The sequence below is a fragment of the Bidens hawaiensis genome, unplaced genomic scaffold (assembly GCF_021521415.1).
Source record: "Bidens hawaiensis isolate Kalapana, Puna unplaced genomic scaffold, B.hawaiensis_p1.1 tig00012953_1, whole genome shotgun sequence".
NCBI lineage: Eukaryota > Viridiplantae > Streptophyta > Magnoliopsida > Asterales > Asteraceae > Bidens > Bidens hawaiensis.
Genome location: NW_027492081.1, coordinates 57,473 through 64,323, shown reverse-complemented (window position 1 = coordinate 64,323; position 6,851 = coordinate 57,473).

The following is a 6,851-nucleotide window of genomic DNA, read 5'->3' as shown; positions in this document are numbered from 1 at the left end:
AAATTTAAGATTTTATAAATACAAAAATTCCAAATTGCATTCCCGAGTCGGGTAAACGAATACGAATTGAAATACGAAAAATCCGAGATGCTACAGTTTATGCCATCAACTGTGTTCCTGGTCCCGGAAGAAAAGAAGCCCGAATCATTCTTGGATTGTAACATCTATGGATTTTTGTTTTTGAAAAACGCTAGTCTTTTATGCTCGTATTTAATAAAGTTCTCGTATTAATTTCATCGTCTACATTTATTAGTGTTGAATTGTGTGCCATTTATTGAATAACATTATCCTTATATGCGTAATTATATGATCCTATGATCATTTTATCATAATCGTGCTTAATAGTTAGTATGACACGTTGAACCGGAATGCCTAGATTAATATTTTATAACATGTAACAAAATATTTTGTTATTATTTTTATTCTAAGTATTTAAATTAATCATGTGATTTAAAAAATCGAACATTGTAGAACCTTCTATCTTTAACCTTGTTACTCAAGTTAGTTTATCTAGTTTTTTTTTATTTGAATAAAAAGTAAAAATAAAAAATAAAAAAAAAGTTGCAAAAAAAGTGCACGGCACTTTTTTTGTGCACACACACACATCTGTTTTATTTATTTATTATTATTGTATATATTATTATCATTATTATTATTATAATTAGTTTATCTCTTTAGTTTTAAACAAGTTTTACCTCTATCACAATTGTATTCAAACCTCAACTTTTGGCCTATAAATAGAGCCTCTTTTTCTCATAATTTTTCACACCAAATCTCATTCTCTCTAGCATAAAAAAGTAAGTCTTTATAATTAATTTGCTTTTCATTGTTGTTCTTTATACACTTTTGCTTCATATTATGGATTTCTTCTTGTTTGTTCCTATGTTCTTGAGTTTCTTTTGAATCTTTATAATTGGTCATGCACTCTCACAATGATCATCATAAATTATTAATAAAACCCTTACTTTTTGCTCTAAAAGATTATGATAATCATGTTATGTTATTCCAAGGGATCACAATTATTTTCTCAAAAGCTTGGATCAAAGTATAATATTTCCATGAACAACTACGAATATTCTTATGATCTTCAAAAACTCATAAAGTTATCATAACTAAAAAATTATATTTACATAATTGGTCCTTATACTTTCATAAATGTCAATAAATATCCTAAACGATAATATTTACACTTTAATCCCTATACTTTCATAAATGTAAATAAACATCCTAAATTATAATATTTACACTTTAAACCCTATACTTTCATACATGTCTATAAACATCCTAAACTATAATATTTACACTCTGAACCCTATACTTTCTTAAATGTCAATAAACACCCAAACTGTATGATATTACATTTTAACCTCGTACTTTATTATTTATCAAGACCATTCTAAAACATTTTGAGTTAGTATACAAATAGAGTATAAACCGGGTATGTATGTATCTGACAAGCAAATGGTTCTGTCGAATGCAAGAGTGGCGTAAATAATCCCATTGGACCCGTGACTCTTACCTGGGAATCAACTTGCTGGAGGTCATGCTCTTGGTTTAGAACATTCTAGTATGCGACACTCTAACTAATTTAAAATCAAACTTAATCTAGGGCATCCCATAACCGGTTCAACAAACTCTTGCTCGTGTTCGTGTTCATCCATCAAGCAAGGTGAGTTCATAACCCCCTTTACATGATTTTGACGTTTTAGACTTCGGGGTGGAAACATGCAACTTATTTATTCTACGTTATATGTATGCTATTTGATTCAAGCTTTATTTCATTATATTCGTTATGTGTAATCATTACAAGTGTATACTTAATCGCATGTACAACATTAACTTGTTAAGCCCGTGGTAGTATGATGATAGATCTATTGGCCCGACCCGCCCACTCAGGTCTCGGGTAGAGGCCAGTGTGTTCAGAATCCGACGTTCGTTAAACATTAAACATAATAGTCTAATCATGGATTAGACGACTCGCTAAACGTGTCAGAGGTTTGGTTGTAATCACAAAAGTATACAAGTAACTTAACACATATGGAATGTTTTCAACATAAAACTTATTTTTAAAACCTATGTTCTCACCAACTATGTTTAGTTGACACTCTCGCATGTTTTTCAGGTGATGGAAATTAAGTTATGAAGATTCTTGAAGTTTCATATAGGGCATGAGTCAGACTTAGAAGTTGAATGAATAAAGTGCTATGTTTTCTATTTAGATTATATTTGGTTTGAATAATTTGTTGGTTTATTTTAATATGAGTTTTTTATTTAATACCATGTGCATGATTTCAATCTACGCACGCCCCGGCGTTTCCGCCTTCGGCTGGGGGGTGTGACAGATTGGTATCAGAGCCTTGGTCGTAGAGACCGACCTACGTCTAGGAATGTCCCTTAGGTTGAAATTATGTGCTAGTAAATGTGCTTACTTCTCATTTTTAGCATATCTCTCGATTCCGTCAACTCTTTCATAAACTCCTACATCCCCTTGCCACCGTGGGACAAAGACTACATTGCTCTATTTTATAGCAACACATTTACTTTATTATTCCTTGCTCTTTTACTTATCCACCTTATATGATGATTTCTTAGAATGCCTCCTCGTCGCGATGCCTCCAATGACACCAATGACAACAACGACAATGACACCACACTAGCAACTGTGCTCACTCAAATGGCTACTCTTCTTCCCGCTATTGTCAATCAACTCAACGACAACAACAACAATAATGGCAACAACTACGATCAATCCTACCGAACCTTTGTTGCTTCAAAACCTACGGAGTTCACTGGCTCGGAAGGTGCCACCGGGTTGCTGCAATGGTTCGAGAGCACGGAATCCGCTTTAAGCATGTGCAATTGTCTAGAGAATCTAAAGGTGAAGTATGCTGCTAGCACCCTCAAGCTAGGGGCCTTGACTTGGTGGACCACTCAAATCAGGACTCGAGGTCGTGAGCCGGCCTTGGCTCTACCTTGGGCCGAATTCAAAGACCTGCTGACTAGGAAATATTGTCACAAGAGCGAACTTCGAAAGATGGAAGATGAGCTTTGGGGTCATGTTTTGGTCAAAAATTGACAATGATAATTTCGTAACCAAATTAGTAATTGGGACTTGGTGCTTTTATGAAATGAACGTAAAAGTGCTTGAACACAAGGATTTGTTGCGAGGAAAAAACCCGTTATCCTTAGGATAACAAGCAAAACACCCCAGGCGGTGAAAACTATCACCACCGGTTTATTAATAACAAAGGTGATTACAATGGTGGAGCTCAAACTTGATCGTGATTACAGAGAATGCGAGTACTAGTAAGTCTCGTGTGTCTAGAGTGTGTCATGATCCGGTTTTGAGCTCTATTTATACAAAAATAAAAAGCTAACAATATGGCCTATATTTAAGGAAACTGCGGAATTATTCCAATTAGCCGTTAGCCCTTCAATCAGCACGTTTCCTTTCTTGTCACGCTTTATTAACTGAAAGTGCGAGTCTTTGGGAGATCACGATAACAATATTTGACCTGGTAAACATAGAAAGAAGCAAAAATCGTGTTATATATATAATGTAATTAGGATACCGGTTACCTCTGAGGATACCACATCCTGGAGTAGTTCTGAATAACCTTTTTTGAGGATACTGAAAATCCGTGCCCTAACAATTGTCCCCAAATTTTAACAGCTGTGGATATGCATTACAGCTGTAAAATTTGTAAATTTTGAATTTCAAATTTCTGCGTGTGCGGCGGATTGCTGTTACACGTGTCACTCATCCGTTCTTTGGGTAAACCCTAGGTCGGCTTTATAATTACCCGGATAAATAATATCTCCATCCATCTTCTTCCATTGTCCAGGTAACTTTCCTCTATTCCCTCTTCTCAAATCATGAGTCCGAAGCTCCGCCCTTCCGGTATTGAGGATTTTGTATCACAGAATCTCTTTGCTAGTCCAGCAAGTGAAATATGCGTTTTTGGTGATGCAGACATCGCCAACTTGAGGTCTCGAGGATGTTTTCCTCCGCGAACAGCTTTTAGGCCTTTTGACGCCATCCTACCTTCTGACCATGTTTCAAAAACCTGGATCTGTTTTTCTTTTTTGCCTTTCAAAATTGGTTTTTCCTATCCATTTCCTGCCTTTACCACCGAGTTCTTTTCAAGAATTGGTCTTAGCTATGCCCAAACCATACCCATGGTCTGGAGGACTTTGCTTGTTTTGGAGAGACTAATTGCCAACCACGCTCTTGACTTTACTCTCTCGGAGCTTGCTTCTGTATACAACCTTCGTAGCCATGGTTCTTCAAGATATTTCCTTAAGATCAAATCTGGTCAATCTCCATTAGTCTTGAAAAACACCCAGAACAATGACCAGTGGAAGAGACAATTTTTCTTTGTTAGGAGAGATTCTCTTCCACAGCCCAATACTCTTCCTTATCTCTGGGTTTCCAAAAGTAGGATACTGTATCTTGAATATATACTAATATCTTTTGTGACTGATGTGTTTTTCTTTATTTTTGCAGCTTTGAAGTTCTTTGAGATTGGTCTTCCCACCGGAGAAACTGAGGACAGGCTTGCATCCTTCTTTCTTATTGACGAGGAGGAAAGGATGTTTCATCTTCAGTCAAGCTTTCAAGAGCCATCTCCATCCTCGAGTTCCGTTATGTCTGGTAAGAAACATTTGAGATGTTAGTATCAACATTTTAAGGATTAGGGATACTAACCAGCGTATTTGTAGGCAAGTCTGCTTCTGATTTTGCCCTTGAAGATATAGAAAGCATGGTATCCACTCGAAGCGCTATCAAGAAAGAACCCATATCCAGCTCCATCCCACGTCCAGAAGGCAGCCGAGCGAAAGGCTCTAAGAAACGGAAGAGCCAGAAGACCAGCGCATCCGTTCCCGTGCATGATGTTGATTTCCATGATGCCATGAATAAGACTCAGCAGGTATCTTCTTCATTTGTCATGATTTCTCATATCCTGAGAATAACTTATATTGGGGATTCTTTATCCTTGTAGGGCCTCGAGTATCTTTCCTCCTGGTTTGCTGCCATGAGCCTTGAACTCCATGAAGCCCATACTCGTATCTCTGAGCTGATGAAGGTGGGGGTGACAAAGGCCAGTCTTCTTGATAAGAAGACCAAAGAGCTAGATGACCTGAAACTGGAGTTGTCACTGGTCAAGAAGGAGTTGGCTCATTAAGAGGCGGAGTGCTTGATAAAGGTTTATGATGCTTTGGAGGGGGCGAAGAAGTCTGCTGCTGTTTCTATATTCCAATCCCGGCTTAAGATGGCTAAAGAGGCGAAGGATGCTGGTCTGGACACTCCTTTTTGGGATGTAGCTGGTTGGGAGAAGATACTGGCTGAGCTTGGTGAGGAGAAGGTGGAGGAAGTTGGTCCGAGCGGAGTAGAACAGGTCGTGGAAGAGGCAGTGAATGTGGCGGCCAAGGGAGTGGCGTAGGCGGTTGGTGGCGAGGTGCAATTGGGCGATGATGGCGGTAAAGAAAAAGCCTGAGCCTAATTTTTATGTTTGTGTTTGTGGTTCAATGTTGGGTTGTGATGGTTGATGAACAATTTACTTTTTCTTGTCTTGAACAATAGTATGCTTAGGATATTAGGATACATGGGTGGAGGGATCTTGACTTTCCAAGACGAAACCCATGTAATCTTAACTTTTGAACATCTGGCAGTATTTGGGTGGAGGGATCTTGGTTCTTCAAGACGAAACCCGGGTGTTGCCTTTCTAGTTTCCTGCACTTTATGATTAGTAATGATATAATCTTTTGGCTTTAAGTATTGTGTTCAATAACTTGTAAATTTTAGTTGGAAGATTATATGTCTTTAATTTTCTGAAATAAGTTATTTTGATGATAATGTATCCTGAAAACATGGTTCTAAAATATTTTTACCATTTTGAGAATAATGAATCCTGATTGTAAAATGTTTTACTGATTATAAGTCTTTAGAAAACATAATCAAAAGGATTATCAGGAATCGATAAAAAATATCTTAAGGATAATGTATTCTTACGCCTTGTGTGAGTTATCACAATCAAACCAAAAGATTATATTTTGAAGTATAAATCGAGTGATAAAACTAAATGTAGAGAGTACCTTTGTGGAGATCATTCATAAATCTAATGGGCTTACAGGTGATGTCCCCAATCGTTGATCTTTGTAAGTATCAAGCTTATGGGGTTTTGTTAAGTTAAAAACGACTTAGAATCCTTCTTAGATTCAGTGATCTGTCAAAACAAAGTTAGATAATTCTGGCGATAAAGCCTTTAACTGGCGACTAGGCCTTTACTTTAGAGACATGAAAATGTTCAATCTTGAGATAATACTGGGGAAGATCCCAAACGCATGGGCAAGATTATGCCAAAACTTTAGATAACACGAATGTGTTATAAACCTTAGATAACATGAAAATGTTATAAACCGTTTGTGTGACACGTATGCCACTTATCTTAAGGATTCGGTATATAGCCAACAACAGACGGATTGTCAGCTGGTCTGGTCAGCCTGCCTCGAACTATACCCGAATCATCGTGTGCTCCAGGCGTCGTTAGAAAGGCGAAGACCTTTAAACCATTTGAGATATCCGAGATATCATATTCGTGTGCCCCTGGCGTTCGTGGGAAAGGTGAAGACCTTTAAACCTTGAGGGATATCATGGATATCATATTCGTTTGGGAGGTGATCAGCCTCTGACTGTTGTCGAGATAACATATCCTTAGGATAACTGCAAAACACTAAGCTCTTGATGAGGGGTGGGTGTTATCCTGGCTAACACCCCTCCGATGCTTAAGTCAGTAGACTTGATTTAGAAATAATAGAGTTAAAAAAATGTAAGAATAGATAAGGAAACA